General features: G+C 47.9%; 1 long non-coding RNA gene and 1 pseudogene across 1 annotated transcript; one reads left to right on the top strand and one right to left on the bottom strand.

Annotated features, from left to right (window-relative positions):
* The first annotated feature begins 1,062 nt into the window (after positions 1–1,062).
* LOC119347911 lies at positions 1,063–26,973 on the top strand. The gene is made up of 3 exons (XR_005168591.1): positions 1,063–1,290; positions 1,468–1,649; positions 26,865–26,973. It is a non-coding gene; the product is annotated as an uncharacterized LOC119347911 (long non-coding RNA).
* LOC119347913 lies at positions 13,931–14,069 on the bottom strand (annotated as a pseudogene).

Below are 26,973 nucleotides of genomic sequence, written 5' to 3'. Positions count from 1 at the left end.
CAGCATGCAAAGCAGCCTATTTTCAGTTGTCTGACATGACTTATAAAAGTGAACGGAGGGAGTAGAAAACATCACTCTGAAATCTGAAGAATACATGCCAGGTTCCAACAGTTTGCTCGGTATATGATTTGAGTGTTTGCCATGCATATGTATCTGAACCAAGAAACAGCTGGTTCGGCATGCTACGGCATGCATCGACCCTTCCTGAACTGTGTGGTTTGTTTGTTATTATGCTTGTGAATATAAAGCAAGAGCTGTAATATTGCAGAAGCAGCTCACCGGGTTGTGTGTGCCTGAATGCAGCGACCTTGTGCCCGTGTGATTTGTTTGCTTGCCTGTGTGACCTAGAATCATTGATTGAGCTCCTCATAAAAATTTGTTCAGTGATTCATGTGTTCATATATTCTCAGCCTGAACTGATGTTTGTTTACAGAGTGCCGATGTATTCAGCATATGTGTAATTCAAAACAGGCTCAGAGTCCAGCAAGTGCTATTTCACAAGAGCTTCTGATTGCAAATGCTATTCATGTACTCCCTCCGTCCGGAAATACTTGTCATCAAGATGAATAAAAGGGAATGTATCTAGATGTATTTTAGTTCTAGATACACCCCTTTCTATCCATTTTGATGACAAGTATTTCCGGACGGAGGGAGTAACTGATAGTGACACATCAGGTGGTTAGTGCCAAGAAAATACAGTTTAGTACCAATAGGGAAACAGTTTGCTAGTAAAAGATCTCCGGCAGCTCTAGGTGCGCATCTGGCGAGGCTACATCGACATTGTTGGGGTTTTATATCCTTTTTTAAGCCTTTATTAAACAAAAGAGGAGGAATTGCTGAACTTTGACGGACAACGGCTTTATATCCTTTCTATCCCAACAGCACAAAGTAATACAGTAAGTAGCACGCAAGATCATCTGAATCATCATCTTTATAGAAAGCAAAAGCAGATCAGGGCATATATGTTGCTTCATGCTTTGGCAAATAGAAAAGAGAGGCATGCAGCTAAAGGCAAAGGATTCAGCAGCAGGCCAGCATAGTATGGAGACAACAAGCAACGGATCATGCGCTCTTTAGTTAGTTATACAGAGAGAAGGAGGAGGAGGAGGAGCCAACTTAGTTACAAAAGCTTCTGAGTGCAAAGCCTCATACTCCTGCATGCACTTCTGCTCTGGTTTTGTGGTGGATTAGCAGCAGTCATAGTAGAAGAAAAAGATCAGATCAGAGTACTTGGGAGATTTCAATGTAAACACTTGTGTTTTCATGAGCTGCTGTTATCGGCCATCAAAGGTAAGCACTTTCTAGGTAGCAGCAAGCAGTAGCATCTATTAATTGGCTTCGTTTCTTCGTATCCTCCAGCTATATTTCTGCTAAAAAAAATCATGTAACTAGGCCTCACTGCTGGTTAGTTAACAGCGGTGAAGCACATATGGGTGTAACATGTTGCCCTTGTTGTTGCGTATGCAGGCTGTGTGGCAAGAGGTCTTATTTTGACTGATGGGTTAGATTGGTTGAATTTAATATGCAGAAGAGGAACTCATCATGGTCGAGCCCTCATCGGTTGAAATGGACTGATTAAATTTGCAACTGATTTTCACCACCGGTCATTGGCAGACGAATTCCTCATGAGTGCCCCTGATGTGTGGGAGGTAATACTCTTCGTGCATATTACATTCACAAATTAAAGAAGTACCTGCATGCTTGTTTTTCTAGCTAAGATTCTGTGAAGGCCATTTTTTTCACATCAAGCCCGAATCATGCATGATGCAGTATATGGCTAACTAGAGTGCTATATATGGCTTTCACACTGATCGGAAGGGGCATTTTCGGTTATGAAAGCTTTGACATGTGAACCCGACTATATACAGCTAGCTAGAAGCCTTGATCAGGCTGGGGAACGCTTGGAATTACATTCACTTCAATATGAATGTCATACAAAATCTCACTCTGCTTTGAGACCTGACGACGGGGTTCCCCGATAGCAAGAATTCACTCCAGCGAGCACAGCCCCAAGTCCATTGCACGAAACCACCTGGCTCGTCTCGGCTCGGCCGACACCATATGATCCACATCTGGGAGCTCGTCCGCCTGCTCCCTCGCGCCCCCCTGCTTGACCATACACGATCATTAAAGCGGGCGTTACAAACGGCGCCATCAGGACAACTTCATTTCGACACAATACCATCATCATTGTCTGATGCTACTTGGTCGTCGGACTCACAGCCTGGTCAACCCTATATAAGGTCACCTTTGGCATTGGTTAACAACAGGGTTTTTTCCTCTTGAGGCTGTTCTTTGTTATCATCTAGGAGATCTGAGTTTCGAGTTTTCTCAAGTTCTCTAATGATGTCAATGCAAGTAAAATTAGCATCAGGAATGTTCACACCCATTTTGACCGCTTTAAGAATAAGCACCTCTGTTGGGGTAATCCAAACATACATAAGTTTCCATGTTATAGCCGTGTCCTAATTGGTAGTAGCTAGCACGTGCAAGTGCAAGTGCAAGTTGTGTCCGGCCAGAATTAGCAAGGGTGATCAAGCTGGATGGGTGATTAGTTTTGGAAAGAGTGGCCTATGTGTGATGAGGATAGGAAAGTTTTAGCGTACCAGTGGTGGAGTCGGTTCGGGTCTGTGTACATGTCCAGGTCATGTACGGGTAGGTTTAGGATTAGTGTTTTGAGTCGGCTACTCTACTCTTGTCCGGGGTTTAGGTTGATGCATATATATATATATATATATATATATATATATATATATATATATATATATATATATATATACTAGATAATACCCCACACATTGCTGCGGAACTTCTTGCCCTCTATAAGCGGCATGAAGGAAAGTGTTTCTGAATAAAATATTGATATTTACGGGTTTTTTTCGAGAGTACGCCAATGGCGTACCATATTTTTATAAAAGAAAGAAAGTCAATTTACAAGAGGCTCCCGCCGTTGCGAACAAAGGCCGGAGCACACCACCAACACCCACACCTACAGATTCGAACTAGCTACTCTCTCTCTAACCTATGTAATCCTCCTGCTCCAGCCTTCTTCCACTCCTTTATTTCCTCAATGATGTCGTTCGTCAATTGCGTAGGGTTCCTCTGCTGTGAGATCCTCCCAAACACCCGAGCGTTTCGCTGCTTCCACAAGGACCAAGTGGTGATGAGTGTGAGCGAGTCGAATCCTCTCCTGTCCCTCCTGTCCATTCTTGCTCTAGCTGCCGTCCACCACTGCACCAAAGTATTGTGCGGGGAGGGAGTTTGGATATCTAGTCTGTAGTGCTCCAAGATAGATTGCCAAGTCTCCCGAGCGAATGCAAACTGCATCAAAATATGCTCAACGTTGTCCTCGGCCTCATTGCAAGTAAAACACGCGGATGTGTGCTCCTGCAGTCCATGCCGTGCCCTACGGTCGGATGTCCAGACACGATATTGGACCGCAAGCCAGATGAATATTTTGCACTTCAGGGGCGCCCAACACTTCCACATGTATGCTGCAGTCTCGAAGGAAGTATGTCCCATGCACAGCCGCTTATAGGTTGATTTTGCAGTGTATTCTCCGGTGATGTCAGCTGGCCAGGTGAATCTGTCCTGACGATGCTCGTCCCTGTCCACTAGGGATATCGCCTGCTGTAACATGTAGAGCTGCATTTGCATCGTGAAGGTGAGCCCATCTGGAATATCTAGCTCCCATCTCGTGTCCCCGAGTGCCTGATGGACAGTGCGCGTGTTCTTCTTTCGAGTAGGCACAACACTCGTTATGGCCGGCGCGATTTCGGCCGCTATGCGCCCATTGACCCACCGATCCTTCCAGAACAAGATCCTCTTGCCATCCCCCACCGACATGGAAACTAGGCTATCAAAAACCTCCCTTGCCTTGTCATCGATAATGAACTTCAGTCCCTGCCATGGTCGCCCTTCATCCGTTCTTCGGAGCCATTCCCATCGCACGCGAAGAGCAAGGGCTTGTAACCTTAGGTTCTTAACACCCAACCCTCCAAGGTTATATGGCCGACAGATCGAGTTTCACGCCACCAGACACTGACCCCCATGGGATTTTTCCTTTCCTGCCCAGAAAAAGGACCCGAGCCAGGTGTTTACGTCTTCATATACCCATTTTGGAGCATCCAGGATCATAAGGTGGTGAATCGGACGAGAGGCGACAACTGATTTTACTAGGACTAATCTCCCCGGCCGTTGAATCAACCCTCGCTGCCAAGCCGGAATGAAGTGACGCACACGATCCAACATTGGCTGCCAATCCGTCCTAGTCAATTGGGATATGGTCAGTTGGATGCCCAAATATTTGCAAGGAAACTCTCCAATGTCACACTGCAAGATCCCAGCCACGCGGTTTCGGTCTATCTCAGATCCACGGATGAGTATAGCAAGAGATTTTCTGTAGTTGACCTTCAATCCTGAAGCTTCCCCAAATATATCCAATGCAGCTCTCACAAAGTTCAGATCAGCCACGGTAGGTTTGATGAACAAGGCCACATCATCCGCATAGATTGAAAGCCGCTGTGTCGCCGAGACTCCGTTGAAAGTGCTCACTGTGCCTATCTCCATGGCCTTGGAGAACAAAGCTGTTAAGGCTTCCATTGCGATGACGAAGAGCAGGGGGGAGATGGGATCCCCCTGCCTCAAGCCACAAGCGTTGGCAAAACTCCTGCCCAGGACACCGTTCACTATCACCTTGGTGGTAGCCGACTGCAATAGGATTGCGATCCATCTCAACCAAGCAGCCCCAAACCCTTTCCTTCGTAAGATCTCAAACAGAAACCGCCATGAAAGCGAGTCAAACGCCCTTGTGATATCGAGCTTAAGAAATACTCCTTTCTCCTTTCGTGCGGATATTCTCTTCGCAACCTGCCTGACCAAAAGGAAATTGTCGTGCAGGTTTCTCCCCATAATGAAAGCAGATTGGTTTGCAGAGACTATGTCCTTCATCCTCCATCGAGCCCTGTTGGCCAGCAGCTTAGCGAATAGTTTAGCGAAGCTGTGAGACAGGCTAATGGGCCGATAATCGCCTATACCCTCAGCATCTGGCTTTTTGGGGATTAGCACGATCAGGGCCTTATTCAGCTTCCCAAAACCTCGCCCATCCCCGACATATAACTTATGCAGCGCAACCATGATATCATGTTTTATCAGGGGCCAGGCCTTCTGGTAAAAAGCACTGATGAAGCCATCGGGCCCCAGCGCCCGATCCGATGGCAGATCCTTAACCACGTCCCAAACCTCCTCCTCAGTAAAGATGCCCTCCAGATCATGAAGGTCAAGCGATTCCATTCCCAGGTACTCAAGGTTCAGCGTGCACTCCCTCGCCTGGGTAGTCCCAATCAATTGCTCGTAAGTTTCAGTGAAAGCTTCCTGCTTACGTTCTTGGTCGGTGATGATTTCACCGTTGATCTTCGCATGTGGGATGAAGTTCTTGGTTCTTCGTCCTTTCGCGACCGCCTGAAACAGCTTGGAATTTGCATCCCCTTCCTGCAACCATCTAATCCGAGAGCGCTGACGCTGGATTGTTCTCTCAAGGGATGCAAGCCCCAACAAGATCATCTTCAATGTCCTTCGCAACCAAAGCTCCTCTGCAGTTAGTTGTCTTCCTTCTTGAGCCTGATCGAGTCGAAGGATAATCCAGTGCGCGACCGCCATGAGAAGCTTGACGTTCCCAACCTTCCTCTGCCCCCAGGATTGTAGTGCAGCTCCGGCGTTCCTGAATAGGGCATCGAGCCGTTTGAACGGATCCACAATACCTGGGTCACACCTCCAGGCGTCCGCAATAGCTTGATCGAAGCCGTCCAATTTTGTCCAAAAGATCTCAAATCTGAACCTTCTCTTGGGGCTGCACAGAGCACTGGTGGATATATGCAGGGGTGCGTGATCTGATACGCCCGTAGAGAGAGCCTGGAGTAAGCAGTCCGGATACGTCAGCTCCCAATCCACCGAAACAAGTACACGATCAATCTTACTCATCATAGGGCTATCCCTCTCGTTGGACCAAGTGTATTTACGACGGTGCATATAGATTTCCTTCAACTCATTGTCATCCACGAAGCTCCTGAAGTTATTCATGGTGGTTCTGTTTAGGTTCGCATTATTCTTCTCATTCGCCCGCAAGATCATGTTGAAGTCTCCCATGGCAGCCCATTGTCCAGGGCACTCCGCCCTTCTTGCCCTGAGCTCATTCAGGAACGCAAGCTTCTCCTCGTCCCCTTGCGGCCCGTAGACCCCAATAATCCACCAGTTGTTGCCCTCCTTGGTGTTCACCCTACCAGTTATGCAGTGTGTGTCAAGCACCACATTGTCCACCATTAGCACTGTGGTATCCCATGCTAACAGGATGCCACCTCTAGTCTCCGACGCCGACAGATAGGCAAAACCATCGAAAGATGGCCCCACACATTGCATTACATCAAATTGGTTAATTACATCCAGTTTGGTCTCCTGAAGACACACCAAATTAACTCTAATTGTCGCCACGAACTCCCTAACAGCCTTTCTTTTTGCGGGATTATTTAGTCCCCACACGTTCCAACAGAGCACCTCCGGGTTGCAATCCATTAAGGAACAATGGACTCCAACACCACATCGCCCCCCTAGGCGTGATCAGTGGGAAAGAACCACTGTGTCACGAGCCCTCTCCATGTCCTTCCTGCTTGGCATGCTCTTGCCGAAGATCGCCACGATTACTCTCACATGCTGCTCCCGCAGTGGTGAATCGAACAACCCTCTGAGCTCCTGCACCGTATCATCGTCCACCTGCAGATCCTCCGGTGTGATCCCCAACGCCCTCATTAGCATTGTTTCCGCCGGGGACGCCTTCGACGTGCTCAGAGCAATGCGCCTGGCAGCCCGCATGGTTCTCCTAGGCGTGAATGGATCTGCCTCCGGGCGAAGGCTAGTCGCCTGAACCTCCTTGATTAGTGGTGGTGCAAGTCTCTTAATGATGCTAGAGCAGAAAGCCTTCATCCTGCCGAAGGCCACAACCTCTTGTGCTGTCATCCCATCTGCTCCTTCCTCCGTACGTAGCGCACTCTCAGTTTGCATGGTTGGCTCTAGAAACAAAGCATGCAGACCAATCTCAGTGAGCCCAGGTGTCCTGATGTTGTCCCCGTGCGCCTGCATGGCGTGGCCCCCATCCAATTGGCCTCCTCCAGTCGACACGATCATTGTCCCTTTAGTTGGTCCCACCACCTGGTCTGGCCGGGAGGGCATCTCCTGTTGCTCAATGATTGGCGCCGTCCCATCGATCTCCACTCCCACCAGTCCGGCCTCGTGCTCCAATGGGATCTGGCCCACCCCCGAGGACTCCTGCCTCGGCGCAACCACCGCGGTGGGCCCAGGCTCGTCCTGACCATTTATGGAAGGCAGCTGACCCCCCCCGCCGGGTGCGAGAACTAGTGACAGCTGGCCAACAACGTTGGCGCGAGGCGGGGATGGCACTGTGATGACTGATGCCAGTATCTTCCTGGGTTGCTGCGCGCGCCTCCTTGTCCTGGTTCAAATTCTGATCTTCTTCACTAGTCAAAAGTTCTTCTGTGGCCCCACCGTGTCGCTCCAATGGATCCTTATCCTGAGTCTCCACCTCCCGCCTCGTCAGCCGGTCAAAAGCGGACGGTCTGATCGAAATTCTATGACGAACGCCGGCAAATTTCTTGCGGGGACCACAGGCGGCGCCTCCATGGGCGGCAACCGCCAGTCCTGGCCACCGGCCATCCGGCCGCCTCCCTGAGCCTCGTCCATGGCGGCACCTCCACTGAGCCCTCCCGAAATGCTTCCCCTGACATCGCGCACCCCCGACTGCCACTGCCGCCGCGTCGTCGTCGGACCTCCACCTCCTTCCATGCTGTCCTCGTCGGGGATGCCACTCTGCCCGCTGTCCGAAGAGCCACCCAGAAACCATGGCTCATCCGCTTCCAGGAAATCAGTGACTTCGTCCAGATGAATGAGCACCTTGTAATGCAAAACTGCCGGCTCTATCATGTGTTGTTGCGGCCCTGGCTCCGGCACCGCCAGCCAGCGCAGGGTGGGGATCGCCTCTGGCTCTGCTGTCCAAGCAGAGAGCTTTAACGAAGCAAGATTTTCCCTGGACACCGTCTCCTGTGCGATGGAGTCCACCAAGCACGATGAATCGAGCAGCCTCTCCACCACCTCCCGATCCCAGGCATGCGGAGGAATGCCTTCAATCTCGAGCAGGACCTTGTATCGGAGCACCGCATGCGTGGCCTGAGCCTGCCTGTTCCACTGGTGAAAGACGAGGCGCATACCACAGTGATCAATCGCCGGCATCACCGACACCCGGTTTCTGAACTCCGGCCAGGCGAAGACGATGAGGAAGTCCTCCGGATGATAGCGATGCACCAACACCCAGCGCGGTTCGATTCCCACCTGGGCCTGCAGGGCCTCTAGAACGAACGTCGGCGAGATATCTCTCCTGGCGCCCGCGGCATAGGCCACCATGGAAAGCTGCAGGCGCCTCTCCATCTCTTCCAGGGAGTTAGAACGGCGCATGATGCACACGTCCCTGGGATCAAACGCAGAGTCCGCCGGGATAACGAGCCGCGGCGCCTGGAGCAGGGGCCACACCAGAGCGGCCGCAGCGCGAGCAGGGGGCGGCGGCAGCGGCGGCGGCGCGCCCCTGCGCGGCTGAGGGAGCGGGGCACCGGCGCTGGCGACACCGACCGACCTGGAGCCATGCGCGGAAGCCGCACCCCGGCCCTGACGAGCTACCCGGTCCGCGACGATGCAGCGCAGCACCTCCGGCGGCGACGGGTTGTGCGGGCGGTCGCAGTTGCGGGATCCATTCCCAGAGCGCCCACAACGGATGCAGATTTCTTTGTTGGTGCAGTCGCGCCGGAAGTGGTCGTCATGGAAGCAGCGGAAACACATACCGGCCATCTCCGGCGAAACCTCACGCCGATGCTGCGGCGGGGAAGGCTGACGCTGCGGTCGTGGATCTTGGTCAAGGCGGCGACGCCACATGGACCACTTGGACGGCGGCGGCTGCACCCAAGGCGCCTCATCCCTCCGGGCGTCAGCATCCGCAGGCAGGCCAGAAGAGACCTCCGCCTGCTCATGGGGGCCTGAGGAGGCCGAGGACGACGAAAGACCTAGCCCCGACACCACCGGACGATCCCTGGCGCGGCGCGCGGCCTCCGACGACGAGCCGGACCCGGAAGCCATACCGCAGGCGAGAGGGAGGTGGCCGCCGCGGCCGGAGTGGCAGGCGGCGGGAGGAGAGGTCGACACCGGCGTCGGAGTGACGCACGGCGGGCTCAGGAGCGCGGGGGAGCGGGCTCAGGAGCGCACAATCTTGTAAATTTTCATGTTTTTTTTGGTGTGCGATGTGACATGTGTGAAGGAGAAGATGTGATGGCGATGGTTCGAGGGGAGTGGAGGAGGGAGAGGAAGGTGGTTTGATCTGATATCTACGTTGAATGAATACAATTTGGAATAAACTTACAAAGACTTGGCACTATCATGGCATGACTGTTCTCAATATTCTGGTTAGCATTTAAAACCATTGAAATAATTTTGGTACACTTAGTTGGCTTGTAGTAGTGGATTAAAAAGAGACATTTATTCACTTGTACGGGCCGGAAATGTTTTAATTCGTGTAGCCAAGTCGTAATCACTAAATGTGAAACAGCGGAGAACGTCGTACCTCTCTCGAGGCGACGGTTGCGTGTTAATATAGGCAGGGGCATATCCCTGATAAGCATACAAGTTGTTGAGATTACATCTTGAGGTACAAGGAAAGTAGAGATAAGATATACATGAAGAGATTACAACCAAATAACTCAACTAACCTAGACCGAACCTATCTCAACCAAACCGGTGCGTGTATGCCCCTTGAGCCTGAATATTACATGGTTTAACACCCTCCCATAATCACAACTTGGACAAGTTGAGATTACGCTTAAACTCTTCAAAACCTTTGGTAGGCAAGGCTTTAGTGAAGCCATCCACAACTTGATCTTGAGATCGAATAAACCGAATATCCAGCTTTTTTTCTGCAACTCTTTTTATCTGACAAAATGAAAGTCTATTTCTATATGTTTTGTTCTTGCATGAAATATTGGGTTAGCAGAAAGATAGGTGGCACCCAGATTGTCACACCATAAACAAGGAGCTTGCTTATTGTGTATCCCAAGCTCTTTCAGTAATGACTGAACCCAAATGATTTCTGCAGTAGCATTTGCTAGTGCCTTGTATTCTGCTTCTGTGCTGGATCTAGACACAGTAGCTTGTTTCTTAGCACACCATGAAATTAAATTTGGACCAAAGAACACTGCAAAACCTCCTGTTGAGCGTCTATCATCAAGACAACCTGCCTAATCAGAATGAGAAAAAGCACTGACAAGTGTTGATGGTGACTTGGTGAAGGTGAGTCCAACATTGAAAGTGTTCTTGACATATCTAAGTATGCGTTTTGCAGCTGTCAAATGTACTGTAGTGGGTGCATGAAGAAACTGACATACTTTGTTCACAACAAAAGAAATATCAGGCCTGGTCAGAGTTAAGTATTGCAGTGCACCAACCATACTTCTGTACCTGGTGCTGTCCTCTTGATTCAAGAGGTTTCCTTCTGTTAAGGATAACTTCTCGGAGCTGGATAGAGGTGTTGGAGCTGACTTGCAACCTTGCAACCCTGCTCTTGCTACAAGATCAGTTGCATACTTCTCTTGGGACAGATGAAGCTCATCTCCATTTCTTTTTACTTTAATGCCAAGGAAGTAGTGTAAGTCTCCTAGATCCTTAAGAGCAAACTCAGAGTTCAAGTCCTTAAGAAATGCTGAAATAGCTTCATCATATGAGCTTGTGACAATAATATCATCAACATATATGAGTACAAATATAGATGTATTTGACTTGTTGAAAATAAACAGTGAGGTGTAAGACTTGGAAGGAGCAAACCCAAGTCCTTGAATCTTTGAACTCAACCGATAATACCATGCTCTAGGAGCTTGCTTTAATCCATATAGAGCCTTGTCAAGCTTGCATATGTGAAGGGGTTTTTGTCTGTTTTCAAACCCAGGAGGTTGTTTCATGAACACTTCCTCTTCCAGAACACCATGAAGAAACGCGTTCTGTACATCTAGTTTGCGTAGGCTCCATCCTCTGGATATAGCAATAGATAACATGAGACGAATAGTAGCAGCCTTTACGACAGGACTGAAAGTATCCTCATAGTCTAGCCCGTACCTTTGCTTAAAGCCTTTTGCAACTAGTCTAGCCTTATAACGATCTATAGTGCCGTCAGATTTCTTTTTAATTCAGAAGACCCATTTACAATCTATAACATTTTTACCGTTGCCTCGATGTGTTGGAACTAAGTGCCAAGTTTTATTCTTGTGAAGCGCCATGTATTCATCTTTCATAGCCTTCTACCACTTTGGATTGCCTAGAGCTTCTGCAACAGAGGTTGGTATATCTGGTTCATGTGAGATACAAGCAAGTCCAAATTTTGCTAAAGACTTGTAGTTTTTGGGTTGAGTTACTCCCCTCTGAAGCCTAGTGCGAGGAGGATCCGCAGAAGATCCAGCGCCAGGAGCAGCCGCCGGCTCGCTGGGCGAGAACATGCAGGCCGGATCTTCTGTGGCCGGTCCACGTGACGCTTTAAGAAGAAGGAGCCGCAGAGGATCCCGATCCTGCATGGAGCTCATGATCCGCCAATGATTGGGGCGGCGGGCCAGGAGCTGCCGCAGAATCCACATGGGAGTCTGCGCCCGAGTCCGGCCGCGAGGAGCACCGTGTGTAGCAGCGCGTGTCGGGTCCGAACCGACCAGGTGCGGGGCCAGGCGCGGGGCCAGGCGCGGGACCAGGCGCGGGCGGCTGGAGATGGAGCCACGTGGCACTGGCGGGTTGGCGCGGGGCGGACGCCGAGCGATCCACCGAGCCGCGGTTGGCGTGTGGCGCGGCGGGGCTCGAGGCGGATCCGCCTGGCGCTGCGTGTGCGGATCCCGCAGGAGTCAGGGTGGAAAGCTGGCGCAGGTGGGACCCCAGGACGATACGCCCAGATCCCGAGGGAGATCTGCTCCGGTGCTGCTGCCATTTTGTCCAGGGAGCATAAAATGATGGTTGGGGCTGATTTCTTCACCATTTTCTGCAGAAATTTTTTCTGTTGCATCACAAGATTCAAAGCCATCATTAGCAAGAGGATTAGTCAACAATTGATCATTAGTGTCTAAAACATCCCCATTGTCACGACCGGTGAGGTGTGAAGGTAGAAGGAGAATTTCTTTTTGAAGAAGAGCTCCGGCGTTTGGGTGAAGTTGTGCAAAAGGGAAGATAGTTTCATCGAACACAACGTCACGGGAAATATAGACACGTCCAGTGGATACATCAAGGCACTTCACACCTTTATGTTGTGGACTATAACCCAAGAATACACACTGTTTTGACCGGAACATGAGTTTGCGGTTGTTGTAAGGCCTAAGATTCGGCCAGCATGCACACCCAAATACACGTAGTGATGTGTAATCTGGTTTTGTGTGAAGGAGACGTTCTACTGGAGATTCATTGTTGATGACTCTACTAGGCAACATGTTTATGAGGTGAACTGCGGTGAGAAAAGCCTCATCCCAGAATTTCAAGGGCATGGAGGCGGCAGCAAGCAAAGCCAGGCCGACTTCAACTATATGCATGTGTTTGTGCTCGGCTGATCTGTTTTGTTGGTGAGCGTGGGGGCATGACACGTGGTGTGATATGCCAATTTGCTGAAAAAAGGAGTTGAGGTTACGGTACTCCCCTCCCCAATCGGATTGAAGGGCTAAGATTTTGCAATCGAACTTTCTTTCAACTAGTGCTTGAAAGTTGTGAAAGACTTGAAAAACATCAGATTTCTTTTTGATAAGATAGATCCATGTGTACTTGCGATAATCATCGATAAAACTTATGTAATAAGTGTGTCTACCAACTGATGTAGGAGCAGGACCCCAAACATCTGAAAATATGAGCTCAAGAGGTTTGGTGGAAATACTTGTAGACACAGGAAAAGGTAACTGATGACTTTTAGCACACTGACAAGAATAACAAATTGTTTCACGATCTCGCTCACCAACAAACGGGAGCTTATTTTTTTTAAGCAAATGTTCGACTAAAGAAAAAGATGCATGCCCTAATCTATCATGCCACCGTGTTGAAGAGACTTTGGTGACACCATAGGCTTGTTTATTCAATCTCCTAAGCTCCGGAATCAACGGGTAAAGCCCTCGAACGCATCTACCTCGATACAGAATTTTCTTCGTGACCTGATCCTTGATCAAAAAGAAGAACGGATGAAACTCAAGGAATACATGATTGTCAATGGCGATGCGATGAACTGAAAGGAGATTTTTTGAAGCACTAGGGACATGCAAAAAATTTCTTAGACGAATATTTTTGTGAGGAGTTTTAAGCACTGAATGACCAACGTGACTAATGCTCATACCTTCTCCATTTGCGGTGTGAACTTGGTCTTGCCCATGGTACTTTTCACGAACCGTCACTTTTTCCAGCTCGCTGGTGATGTGGTCAGTTGCGCCACTGTCCACATACTAGTTCGTGTCGATGCCGTAGGAGCCATCAGCAGCACCTGCAACTTTTTCATCTTGTGAGGATTCGCTGTTGTCTTCGTAGCGGTACCAACAGTCGTGAGTGGTGTGTCCTAACTTGCCATAGATTTGGCATCGCGGCGCATCGAGGTTGGTGCGAGGCCTGCCACCACGGCGGCCCTTGTTGTTGTTGTTGGAGGGCCGCCCGCCGCCGCCTCCACGGAAGGAGTTGCCACTGCTGCTGTTTCCGCCAGATGGCGGCTTGCCTTTGCCGTGCAGTGGTCCACGATAGCGTGAGCTGCCGCCACCGCGGCTGCCACCACGAGCGACAGCATTAGCAGATGACTTGAAGCCCCCGCCTGAGTTGTTGTTGTAGAGGGCGAGGCGCTGATCAAAGTTGCTCATCTGAGCGTAGAGATCGTCGATGCTGATGGTGTCGGTGCGCTCGTCGTTGGCAGAGACGAGGGGTTGGTACTCCATGTCGAGGCCGGCGGTGATGTAGGAGACAAGCTCATCGTCGTCGATGGGCTTCCCGGCGGCTACAAGCTCATCTGCTAGCGCTCTCATCTGGGCGAAGTAGGCGGCGACAGACTGCGTTCCCTTCTGCGCCGTGGAGAGAGCGACCCGGATGTTGTTGACGCGGGCTCGGGACTGTGACGAGAACATGTGGGCGAGAGCTGCCCAGAGCTCGTGCGGCGTGGCGATGGAGGTAACCTGCACGAGAACCTCCTTGGTGAGAGTATTGAGCAAGTATCTGAGTACCTGCTGCCCCTCTCTGAACCAGATCAGATGGAGAGGGTTCATCGTCTGCTCTTCTTTCCCGTCTTTGTCCTTCGTGACGAGGATCTTGACAGGTTCTGGCATGGTGCCGTCGGCGTAGCCGAACAGCCCAGCTCCTCTCAGCTGCGGCGTCACCTACGCACGCCATAGGACATAGTTGGTGCGGGTGAGTTTTTCTGCAACCTGCCCAAGGGAAGCCTGGCCGGTGCTGGAGGAGGAGGACGGCATGGCTGCGGTGGATGGTGTTTACTAGATGCGATGGATAGAGGTGGCTCTGTATACCATGTGAAACATCGAAGAACGTCGTACCTCTCTCGAGGCGACGGTTGCATGTTAATATAGGCAGGGGCATATCCCTAATAAGCATACAAGTTGTTGATATTACATCTTGAGGTACAAGGAAAGTAGAGATAAGATATACATGAAGAGATTACAACCAAATAACTCAACTAACCTAGACCGAACCTATCTCAACCAAACCGGTGCGTGTATGCCCCTTGAGCCTGAATATTACACGGTTTAACATTGAAAAATGAAATTTGGGGATATGCCCGTATGATAGGAGAGGTAACACATACCAAGTAAGAACTAAGCAACCATCCGATATCTTATTTATTTGCAGCACCAGGATTTCCTACAGTTGCTGGTGAGTTAAATCAAGTTCAACCATCCATGTACCCTAGCAATTTGTGCTTTATTGTTCTGATATATGAAAACTGATAGAACAATTTGACAACAATCCAAGAGAGCAACAAATAAACATCCATTGTGAGATTGCAAATAATACAACCGTGTTCACTATCTATGAACATAATAATTACAAAAGGGCAGTAGATAGTCAACAATCCAAATGATAACCCCATGGAGAAATGAGACCAACAAAGGTGATAAGGGGTTATCTACCTACCTGATCACGGACAAAGTCCTCAGCATCGTCAATGTATTGCGGACTTGTTCATGACACAGTGGGAGGGAAATGCCAAAGGCGGTACACAACATCATCCGTAAAGCGCATCTGACTTGAGGTCACACTGTCATTCATGCATGAGGTCCAGCTTGCGCCCCAACACTATTTCTAGTGCCTTGACATTATTCTGCAGTTAAACACATCAGCAAAAATTAATGATGTCCTATTCAATCTATAGCACTACGTACCTGAGCATGGGAGGCTGTAGGTAGCATATCACCTAGGAGCGCTGGATCTTGGGGAGCCTTTAGGAGCTGATTCGTTCCAACCTCTTGGTCCTGTTGCAGGCATACACCGTGTCTGCCGCTTGTCCTTCAGTAATCAACTTTGTTGTGTGATCGGTGCCGCAAAATTCAAAAGCGAAACTATATCAAAATTACCTCAAGTACAATCAAACTAACAAAGAAGGCCACCGCAGTGAGGTCTGGAGAATCAGGACCTGGATGAGGTGTTGGCAGCAGTGAGGGGAACGCGGTCAGAGAAGGGACCTTGAAGAGGTGCAGAAGAGATCCTTGGGGAGGCGGGTGGTGCGATGGTGACTATGGTGCTCGGCGAGGTTGATGTTTGTGCAGACTTCAAATTCTATGCACGTTGGTAGTAAGTCCAGGGGTACCAGCGCTTTGAGCAATTGATTCCAACGCGAAACCTAATACTGTAGATCTTTTAAAGGGATGTGGATACCCAGCTTTGGTGTGGGCGGCTTAATAGGAAGGCCCATCAGGGAGAAGATGAACAAAGAAACACCGATATATCGGTTGCAAAATGGAGGAGATGAAAAGGAAGGACGTTTGGAATGCCTTGTGTGGAGGAAGGTGAATGGGGGTGATTATGACCAGAAACTTAAATGTTTTCTACAGGTGGAGCGAGAGAGGGGGTTACTGGCCTTTGACTCTGGGGAAACGATGCCATTTTTTCTTAGAGAGAGATGCATGGGCTTTTTTTTCTCTGTGGCCGTGCTTTGATAGTTGTTTCGCGTGGAAACTAACTACTGGCTGGGTCATGGCTGCTGACATGGCACATGTGCTGTGGTGGTATGGTTGCATGTCAAGGGAAATAAACTAATGGACCGACTTGATGATGTGGATAGCTTGCATGTCAAGAGAAATATGATAGTGCTTTGATCAGTTGTTACACGTGGAAATTAACTACTGGCCGGGTCATGGCTGCCGACATGGCACATGTGTTGTGGTGGTATGGTTGCATGTCAAGGGAAATAAACTAATGGACCTACTTGATGATGTGGATAGCTTGCATGTCAAGAGAAATAGGATAGTGAGGATGAACTATTTAGGTATTATAGGTTATAGATATGCAGCATTGCATGGGTTTGTAACACCTGAGAAAAGGAGAAAAAGAAATAAAGAGGAAAAAAAGAGGGCACGACAAGGGCCCTTTGGCTATCAATTATTTGTGCACGTGTGTTCATCGTATTTGATGTGATCGATCCTAAGGGCAAATATCCAACAACCACATCAGACAGCGTATCAAAAGAGTTGGGGCTTTTGGATATACCTGTCACATCTCTTTTTTTGGCCACCGCTATCGCTTTGTCATCCACACGCTCCATTTTTCTCTGCACATTCCGCAGGCTGAAGCGTAGGTACTCCTTAGTGACTAAAGGAGGAGTATGGATCACCTCAACATCCATAGTTGTCTCCGGAGATTCCACTGTGTATTCATTAGCCACTTTAAGCTCAGCATCTTGCGATTTACTCGCCTCCGACACCTGATAAGATATCCTCACAACAGCAGAGTAGGTTTTGTTTCCACTTTCATTAGGAAGAATCATATCATTAGGATTCAACTCACATGCACTTACTTTATCCTCACGAGCCATCTGTTCATAAGCCATGGCTTCAATAAGGAGAGTGTTATGCAGAGAATCATCTGATTCCACACTTTCTTGCGACTTCCGAATGGGGCCCCGCTCCCCCCAAGGGGAATGGAGAGAGATTTCTCCCCAAGCCCAGTGGAGGAGCTGACCAAATGAGCTCCAGCAATCGAGTGCAGCATCTTATCCTTAGGATTTTTTCCCCAGAGTTAGGAGCCACCTGAACCGCTTTTTTTCCTTTCCGGGTCTCTCACCAGGACTTGTTCCACCTCATAAGTGACCTCCCAGGACTGCTTCAGCAATCACTGGAATTTCAATTACATTCTGACACCCCAACTTAACACGAGCAGAGGCTGGGCGACCTAGAGTAGCAGGGTCAATTTCAAGCGGTACTCCAACAAGATTTGAGCAATAGGTCGAGGATCAGGGAAACGGACCACAAAGACCGCCCCCCCCGCCAGACCAATGGCATGGGCAGAACAACGCCATCCAGTGGCCAGGTAATTGGTGAGATCAATTTCTAGTTGCCGAGTGGATGTTTCTCCCTCAACAATAGTGACCACAACACTTTTACACCTCTCTTTGAGCTGATTGGCAGTACAAGAGTCATGAATGTAATAGAACCCCTGCCCTTTGGATTGAGAAGCACACATCGGGGCTATGCATTCCCAAGGTAGAAAAGTTGTGCAAACAGACGCAAAGTGACCTAGCATGTTGCAGTGCTCACAGAAGGCTTGCGGGCATCTAACAAGCAGATGTTCATGAGATTGGCAAATAGGACAGTAGCCTGAGTTCTTGGTAGGAGGCACCTGGCGGGGGTTCTGCTTCCCCTGTGGGCGACGGGGCGGTGGAGAGGGATTTTTCCCTCCTCCATTGCCCCCCGAGTTCGAGGATCTCTGGTGCTTCTCCACCCAGACACCCCCCCTCGCGAGGTTCGCAGCGATTCGGCGCCGCCGCCACCTCCCACCTTGAGGTGTCGCTCGAGCCCGAAGTGGCGTTGGATGAGGTCGAGATGGCGTGGTCGCCGATGTCGTAGCGCTTCTAGGAGTACTTGTTCCGATCTCCTCCTCGGCCATCTCCACGACCAGAGCTCCGCCCCGCTCCGCGGCCCGCCCCCACGCCGTCGTATCACTCCTCGTTGAAGCCTCGCCCCGCATCCATGGAAGAGAGTAGGGGGGAGCCGCAACAGCGGCAAACCAGCGCGGATCTCCCCTCACCTTCCCCTTCCACCACTCGAAGGAGACCGGAGAGCACGATCTAGGGTTTTACGCAGCCGCCCAGAAGTGGGAGAAAGATGTTTCTAGGTCAAGCACTGGATGCAACATGGGTTTTATATCTCCGCAGCCTACCTTCGGCTGGGAACGGAGGACTGGATGAGCCCCCACGTGGAGCACATTAGCCATGGATGGGTAGGTGGGGGAGCTCGGGCCCGCATCAGCGTGCGCCGACCCGCTTGCATGTCACTCCAATTGATCCATACAAGACGAAAGTTCCTCTTTTGAAGGATTTCCATCAAGAAGTCTAAATTAACTTTATCAAAAGCTTTCTCATAATCTAGTTTAAGCACCAGGCCTGGTTTATCAGAGTGGTAAGTGGAGTGCAAGACCTCATGAGCAGTCACTACACTTTCAAGGATGAAGCTCCCTTTTTAATGAAAGCTGACTGACTATTGGAGGTCAAGAATTCATAATGACAGCAAATCTGTTAGTTAGCACGTTAGTGAAGACTTTAAAAATGTAGTTCAATAGACTAATTGGCCTAAATTTTCTCATGCTAGTGGCATCTTCCTCTTTTGGAATAAGTGTAATCATTGCAAAATTAAGCCTATAAATGTCTAAATTACCATAATGGAAATCCTCAAACAATGCCATTACATCATGTTTGATGGTTTCCCAAAATTCCTGTAAGAAGAGGAAGGAGAGGCCATCTGGTCGAGGACCTCCATCAGAGTATGAACCAAATATGGCCTCTTTTACTTCCTCCTCAGTAAATGGGGATTGAAGGGCTTCATTTTTGTCATCAGGGATTTTCTCTTCTGGGGAGAAGAAATCATGACTTTGTATCAGGGTGGTAAAAGTCAGAGGCTATTTTCAGCATCTCACTGATGTCAGATGTGGTACCATCAGGACCATCAAGAGCATGTATCAGGGTTTTCCTCGTCCTCTGATTAGCTACTACATTAAAGTACTTAGTATTTCTACCCCCTTCAAAGATCTCTCTGTCTCTAGATCTCTGTCTAGCATTAGTTTCTTCCTTCAGCCAGATTGCTTGAAGTTCTCTCAGAATGCTCTGCATCCTATTATTCTCCACATCAGACAGATGTGTATTTTCAGATTTGATATCTAGCATATCAAATTCATTGGTAAGTTCATTCTTCTTTTTTCTAATGCCAGCTTCTATGTTTTTTCTCCAACCTTTATAAAATATTCTAAACTTCTCACTTTCTCTTGCCACACATCTATAGGCTTGGTCATCTTAATTGGTGCAGTCCAATTTTTGATAGCAAGCTCTTTAAAGTCTTGGTGTAATAGGCACCATTTCTCGAACTTATAGCTAGATGTCCTAGGGATGCTCCCAATGCCTGAATCCCAGAGCAGAGGAGTGTGATCACTACCTGTTCTAGGGAAAGCTTAGGATGTGCTCAAAGGGAATATGGCATCTAGTTCTGTAGTGCAAAAGATCCTATCTATTGTAGACATGATGAGGTCACCTTGGTTGTTAGCCCAAGTGAATTTCCTCCCTGACATCTTAATATCTAGTAGACTCCAGATCTCTACCCAAGCATTAAACTTGTCAGCACAATGGTGATTAATATTATCATTGATTTTATCATGCTGGTATCTAACCAGATTAAAGTCTCCCCCTATTAGGGTTGGAAGTTGATCATCCACAAATAAGCTATGCAACTCTGAGATGAAATCATTTTCCCTCTTCATATGGAGAACCATAAACAGCCACTACTCTAAAGAAAACATCATTAGATTTAACTCTGAAGTTACAAGACACAGAAAATTTGAGAGAGCTCCACTGCATGATATCAAACATATGAGCATCCACTCCAACCAACACACCCCCAGCTGACCCTACTGCTGGGAGGTGGTGCCATTGGAAATTTTTACTACCACTAATAGACTTCAGGAAAGTAGCATAAAGTTCTTCTTTCTTAGTTTCCTGGAAGGCAACTATGCTAGCATTGGTTTTGTTGAGGGTGTCCACTATACAGGGTTTCTTCCCATGTGTAGTGATCCCTCTTATATTCTAAAAAAGACAATTCATATGAACAAGACTTTCTTGGGGTGCTTGCCCCGCCCACGTTTAGAGATTTTGGACCATATTTGACTCTAGTCTTCTGCAACAAAAAAGACCCCTTTCAACCCTTTAGGCATACTAGGAGACTCTACTTCAGTATCTGGGCATCTCAACCCTACAGGTGTGCCCAGGCCCTGATCTCTAATCACATCTCTATTTTCAACAGAGCTATTTACCATTTCAATCTCTCCTTGTCTGAGCCCTTCAGACTCTTGGAGAGGATGATTTTTAGTTACTATGTCAGCATTTTTGCTCAGTAAGCTCTATACCTATTTTCCTTGCTATAGAAATAAATGCAAGGTCATAAAAGTTATCAAAAGGGTTTTTCTTGATAGTACCTTTGAAGTTCCTCTAGGTTCTTCAAGGTTTTGCACTTTTTTGGATCCCATAGCTATTTCCAGCATAGTCATATCTCCAATGTCCACTCTAGTGCTTCTCCTTTGTGCCTGGACATGCCCCCACTTTTGATGGGGAGGAGCCTATTTTGTAGATTCTATGAGAGTTGGGCTGAATATTACCTCATCTTGATCTTCACTTTCCTGCACTTCACTTGTTTGATCATCAAGCATAATGTTGTTGTCTTCCTCATCTTCTTCACCATTTTCCATTTCCTGTAGAAACTTAAAACTTTCATCCAAGGAAATGGGGTCTTGCAGCTAGTGGAGATAGCTCAACATGTTCTGCCTGACTTGTTGTGAAGCCTCTGAACTGGTACTACTTCCTTTGGTTTGGTTGGAAGGAGTTTTAGGGGCTGAATTGGAGCCTCCAGCTCCAGCCTCACTGTTGTTGTCCTGTACTGCTTTTGTCTTGCTATTGTCATTCTCTTCATCTAGGAGGTCTTTCCTTTCCTTCTTCCACTGGAGGTTCCACCACAATTTTGATCTTGTACAACTTATCTCCTATCCCAAAAATTCTCCCAGCTAGAATTTTGGTGGAGTCCTTGCATCTGATTTGATTCTCACCACTTCAAAGAAGGATTTGAAGTTTCCTTGCTAGTCTACAGCAGCCAAGGTGCCTAGGACTGATGCAAACTATTCTAGCACTGACCACTCTGCCTAGTTGGGTGCAACTCCTCTTAACTGGAGCCACACAGTTTGCAATTCTGCATGGTGTTCCATCTCCCCTTTCCACTCTTCCACATTCACTGACACCCCTTCAATCACAGGTAGACCAAAGTTAGGATATCCAGCTACTATGGCTACTGGGATATGTGGTGGAAATTTTACCAGGAAGGTCCAACTGTCCAACATCCTGATGTGCCATGGCCAGTTGGTCTTATAGATTGCAGAAAAGTTATGGGCTAATTCCTCCTTTGTGACTTGGCCAGCTTCAATATACATTATACCAACATTCTTCCTATTCCCCACATGCTGCTCATTCACATCAGGTACATCAATCATGAAGAATCCTAAGCCTGAAGCTGCACTCCCAACATATTTGGCATTGTTCTTTGTCTTCTTCCTGATTGGGCATTCCTCAACCTTGTGTGTCACCATTTTGCAAATGAAGCACGAGGGAGGGTTGGGACACTGAGCTTTGTGATGCCCAGGTTCCCCCACAGGTGTAGCGTAACATCACTGTAATCAGTATCTGAGGATTCTTTGCCTTTACCAATTGTCTTGCTCTTGGTTTGTGGCTCCCTTTCACTACTAGGGAAAAGGCTAGTAGCAGCGCGGGTTTTCAGGCTAGCAGCAGCGCGGGTGGCCGCGCTACTAATAAGGCGCTACGGCTAACTCATAGTAGTAGTGCGGCCCCAACTCGCTTCTACTGTTGAACGATATCAGCAGCGCTTTTCGGGAACGCGCTACTATTAACTAGCTGTAGCGATTTCTTCATCCCTCGCTACTGCTATATCTTTCATCATTTTCCCACTGCCCCATTCCCTTTCAGTTCTCCTTTCACTTTCAGTTCTCCTTTCAGATGCTAGATACTAGGTACTACTAGTAGATATCAAATTCATAAACCATTACTAGGTACGGTAGTACTCCCTTCGTTCCAAATTACTCGTCGTGGTTTTAGTTCAAACCACGATGAGTAATTTGGAACAAAGGGAGTACTAAGATAACAATTTCATGCATAGCCAACATGCATCCTCAAGCAGTACATGGTCATATCAACGGCCATCATCATATGTAGTTCTAGATGATATCGACGACGATCATCATATGTAGTTCTAGATGATATAGCCACACACACATATGTAGTTCTAGCTAGATGATATAGCCACACACACATATGTAGTTCTAGATGATATAGCCACACACACATATGTAGTTCTAGATGATATCGAAGACAATCATCATCCTCAAGCCTGGGCGGTTGGTGTTCCTGATAGTAATTAGGATGGCCTGTCCAACACGAAGATTCTTGCCATCGAGGAATTTCTTCCACCCAACCGAGCTTAAGTGTGTGCGACCGTCCGTGTCCACGCGGTAAGTACAGGTTGTGACGGAGCCCCTTGCAGTAAGGCGTAGTCCAGCTGAGCCTTCTTCATCAGGCTCGATACCATAACTCACAGATATGCTCTTTGCCAATTTCTGAATAAGAAAAACATATCAATTAATAAGCATGTGATCGAACTCTACACTAAAACATATATATCATCGACTAGATTCCACACAACATACCATATCATTGGACTGTACACTAAGTAATTCACACTATTAATTTGCATTTGTAAGTATAACATACCATATCATGTCGATCAACCATGGTATTTGTCAAGCGGGTCACGAATGGCACCCCGACAAAGTCAGCACGTGGCGGAATTATGTCCCACAGGTTGGACACCTCCTCCTCACTCAGCCTTGTTCTTTGAGCTACGATGGCTTCATGAAGTGGGTCCTCATCATCTTCATCGAGTGGGTCCTCATTATCTTCATCATCTTCATCATCTTCGTCATCTTCATCATCTTCCACCAGGTTGAGATAAATGACAGCTAGCTTGGGTGTTTCTGCTCGGAAGTTGAAGCTGATCAACTCACCACCAGTAAGATGCATGCGAGCGACGAAACGGGCCCATCCATCTCCTCCAATCTGCAACATATTGCGTCCTTTCCCGACCTCCATAGTGTACGCCCCCCCCAGGAGCCTCAAATGTCACAGTGTCTTCTGTCAGCTTGTTGAATTTCAACCTCACATTGCATGGGACGATCTGTGTAAACTAAGCAAAATGACACAATGTAGTAATGCCAACACTAAAAATAAAATAGTTATTACATTTCATCTAATTTCTTACCGCCGCATGACAAAAACTCGGCTGGAAGTAGATGCCGAACAGCTTGCCAGTTGCAAGGCTGCTGGCGCATCTTGACTTGCACAGTTGACATAGTGGTGGTGGTGGTGGCGCCATTCTTCCTAAAGCAATATGAGCAAAGGATTACTAAATCAACTAAATCAAAATGTTCTAAGTCAACTAAATTAACTAAATGAATTAGCCTACTAAATCAACTAAATCAAAATGTTCTAAGTCAACTAAATTAACTAAATGAATTAGCCTACTAAATCAACTAAATCAAAATGTTCTAAGGCAACTAAATCAACTAGCCTACTAAATCAACTAAATCAAAATGTTCTAAGTCAACTAAATTAACTAAATGAATTAGCCTACTAAATCAACTAAATCAAAATGTTCTAAGTCAACTAAATCAACTAGCCTACTAAATCAACTAAATCAAAATGTTCTAAGTTAACTAAATCAACTAGCCTACTAAATCAACTAAATCAAAATGTTCTAAGTCAACTAAATCAACTAGCCTACTAAGTCAACTAAATTATATCAACTAAATCAAAATGTTGCATATGAGCAGGAGGGAGAAGGAGGGCGACTCGAGGAGGGAGAAGAGAGTAGGATGGAGGAGGAAGGCGGAGCGAGGAGGGGCCGGCCGGCGCGGCCAGTTGAGGGAGGACGGAGGAGGAAGGCGGAGCGAGGAGGGGCCGGCCAACGGTGAGTGGAGAGGGAGGACGGAGGAGGAGGCCGGTACCGAGTCCAGCAAGGAGGAGGAGGTGACGGCCCACGGCGCAGACGGAGGAGGGGCGACGGGGGCGCGCGGCGCAGACACGCGGAGGAGAGGGGCGACGGGGGTGCGCGGCGCAGATTTTGAGTGGCTTTGTGTGAGTGGATCCGAAGGGAGGAGATCAGGGAGATGGATGGCTTAGCAGTAGCGCTCTTCAGCAAAACACGCTACTGCTAAGCTATCTAGTAGCAGCGGTTTTCACAGTAAAGCGCTACTGCTATGTGTCAGCATGCAAAAATACACATTGATCATCAACGATCTTTTTGTGTACAATCTGATTTGACAATATGAGTCCTCACCGGTTTAGGAACAGGTGAAGACTCATATTGCAGCCACAAATTCTACACATAGAGTTCAATGAAGATCAAGTGCTTGTCAAAGTGTGAGAAGTAACATATTTAATGTGGTAGAAACTCTCTTCACGGAGCGAGGTGGGACTAAATTTTTGTAGGCAACTTAGCACTAGCGCTTGTCGGGGAAATGCGCTGCTACTATGCTACGTAGCAGTAGCGCGCGTCATTTTAACGTGTTGCTGCTATAACTAGCCTGGCGGCGGCCTCGTAGGAATTATAGCAGCAGCGCGTCTTTGGGTGGACGCGCTATTGCTATATTTGTCTCAGCAGCGAGTTTCAGTGGTGCGCGCTACTGCTAGTTAGCAGCAGCGATTTATTTTGAAGCGCGCTGCTGATAAGATTCTGTGTATAGGCTTTTCCCTAATAGCGTTTGTTGGCTTCGCCTCCCTTCGTCCATAGTTTTTATCTCACCACCGAAGTCCGCCATTGGATCTGGAGAGATGAACCCTCCCAGAGAGGGTGACCACCGCGTCATGGAGCCAAATGAGATAGATGCAACACAATGTGCAGCCACACCACGACCCAAGCAATCGATAGGATCTCGATCACCACCACCAAGCCGTTCAAATCTGGATCAGGGCACCCACACCAGGTTGATAATGGATGATGCTGAAGGTGCGACCACCCAGCATCAGACCTGACCGCCAAACCATCCGCATGGCCGCAGACAATCGCCACCACCTAGAAACCCATGGGCCACTGCCTAGGTTCCCAAACTGTCGTCTACGTAGGAGACAGCCGGAGGACCCTCGACACTGCGGCGGCAGCGAGATTAACATGTGGGGGGCGCGTCTCTATGCCCGTCTGGCACTTGGGTCAGCGCCAGCTAGACCGCGACCACTTGCCTCTCTAACCGCACCAACGCCTGGTGAAACTACCCCGCGCATCCTGCCATGCGAGCGGGCGAGGCAAGGCCCGCCACCGCCGACACCATGCAACTTTTCTCGATAGCACTTGTCGGCCATGGTGGGTGAGGAAAGGCGGAGGAGAGGTTGGTGTCTGGTAGCGGGGTTTGCGCCCGAGTCACCTGCGGGGGTGGCGGCGCGAGGCTCTTCCGGTTCGTCATGCAATGATTCAGGACTGATCTCATATCCCATAGTTCATGTTGTCGTTTCTGTTGCACTCACTGGTTGTATTTTGAATAGAAAGTGAATTGGTGATGCAAATTTGTTGGTTTCTTTGATCCTAGAAGTTTATCTTCTGCAAGTGGCACGCCAAACTTTTTGCTCAACTATTTTGACAAACGATAGCTCAACAAACTCAGTTAATTTTCAATATCTAAATAGCTAGCCCCCATTAACTATTTCTCTCAACGTGCAAGCATGCCACATCATCACACTAAATGCATGAGAAAAGGCCCACCCCCACTACCATAACATTCAAGCAAGTCACTTCATGTCACATCATGGCAAACATGCGTGAGAAAAGGCTCACCCACACTACCATATGTCTCTCAATATCCAAGCATGCCACTTCATCCTGATATGCATGGAAAACACTCATCTCAACATGTAAACATACATGAGAATTTTCATTCTATTATGCCATATATATTTAATAAACATTTTACAACTATATAGTAATCAAACATAATAAATTATATGTATTTTTAGTTTTAGCTTTTTGTATCATTCCTTTAAATATTCATGTTTCATACAACGAATCACATTAAAATATTGTTGCAAAATATTTCTGCAATGATGTGCGGGGTATCATCTAGTGTCTTTAAAGACAATGCCAACATGATAAGAAAACAGGACTGATCCATGTATATCGCCTGCGACTACCAATTCCTTGTTCAGAGATTCATTATCAGTACATGTTAAACTAGTGTTGCAACTACCAAAGGCATTCTAACTTTTCTTTTGCGGGCTATGTTCTACTCACTCCATTTCTAAAAATATAATTCCTTTTAGAGATTTCAATACGGACTAACATACAAATATATATAGACATATTTTAGTGTAGATTCAGTCATTTTGCTCCGTATGTAGTTCATATTGGAATCTCTAAAATGTCTTATATTTAGGAACAGAGGGAGTAACTTACTAACACATTTTATTTCAGCCGTGCTGTAGCAAAGATGTTGACGGCGCCACAAGGGAGATATTAGATGCTATTCAGTTGACGCCCAAAATCAGGGTCATGTACTTTGATGGTTGGAATGGATTCGGAG

Source organism: Triticum dicoccoides, unplaced genomic scaffold (assembly GCF_002162155.2).
Source record: "Triticum dicoccoides isolate Atlit2015 ecotype Zavitan unplaced genomic scaffold, WEW_v2.0 scaffold7948, whole genome shotgun sequence".
NCBI classification, from domain to species: domain Eukaryota; kingdom Viridiplantae; phylum Streptophyta; class Magnoliopsida; order Poales; family Poaceae; genus Triticum; species Triticum dicoccoides.
This window is presented reverse-complemented; position numbering and strand designations above follow the sequence as displayed.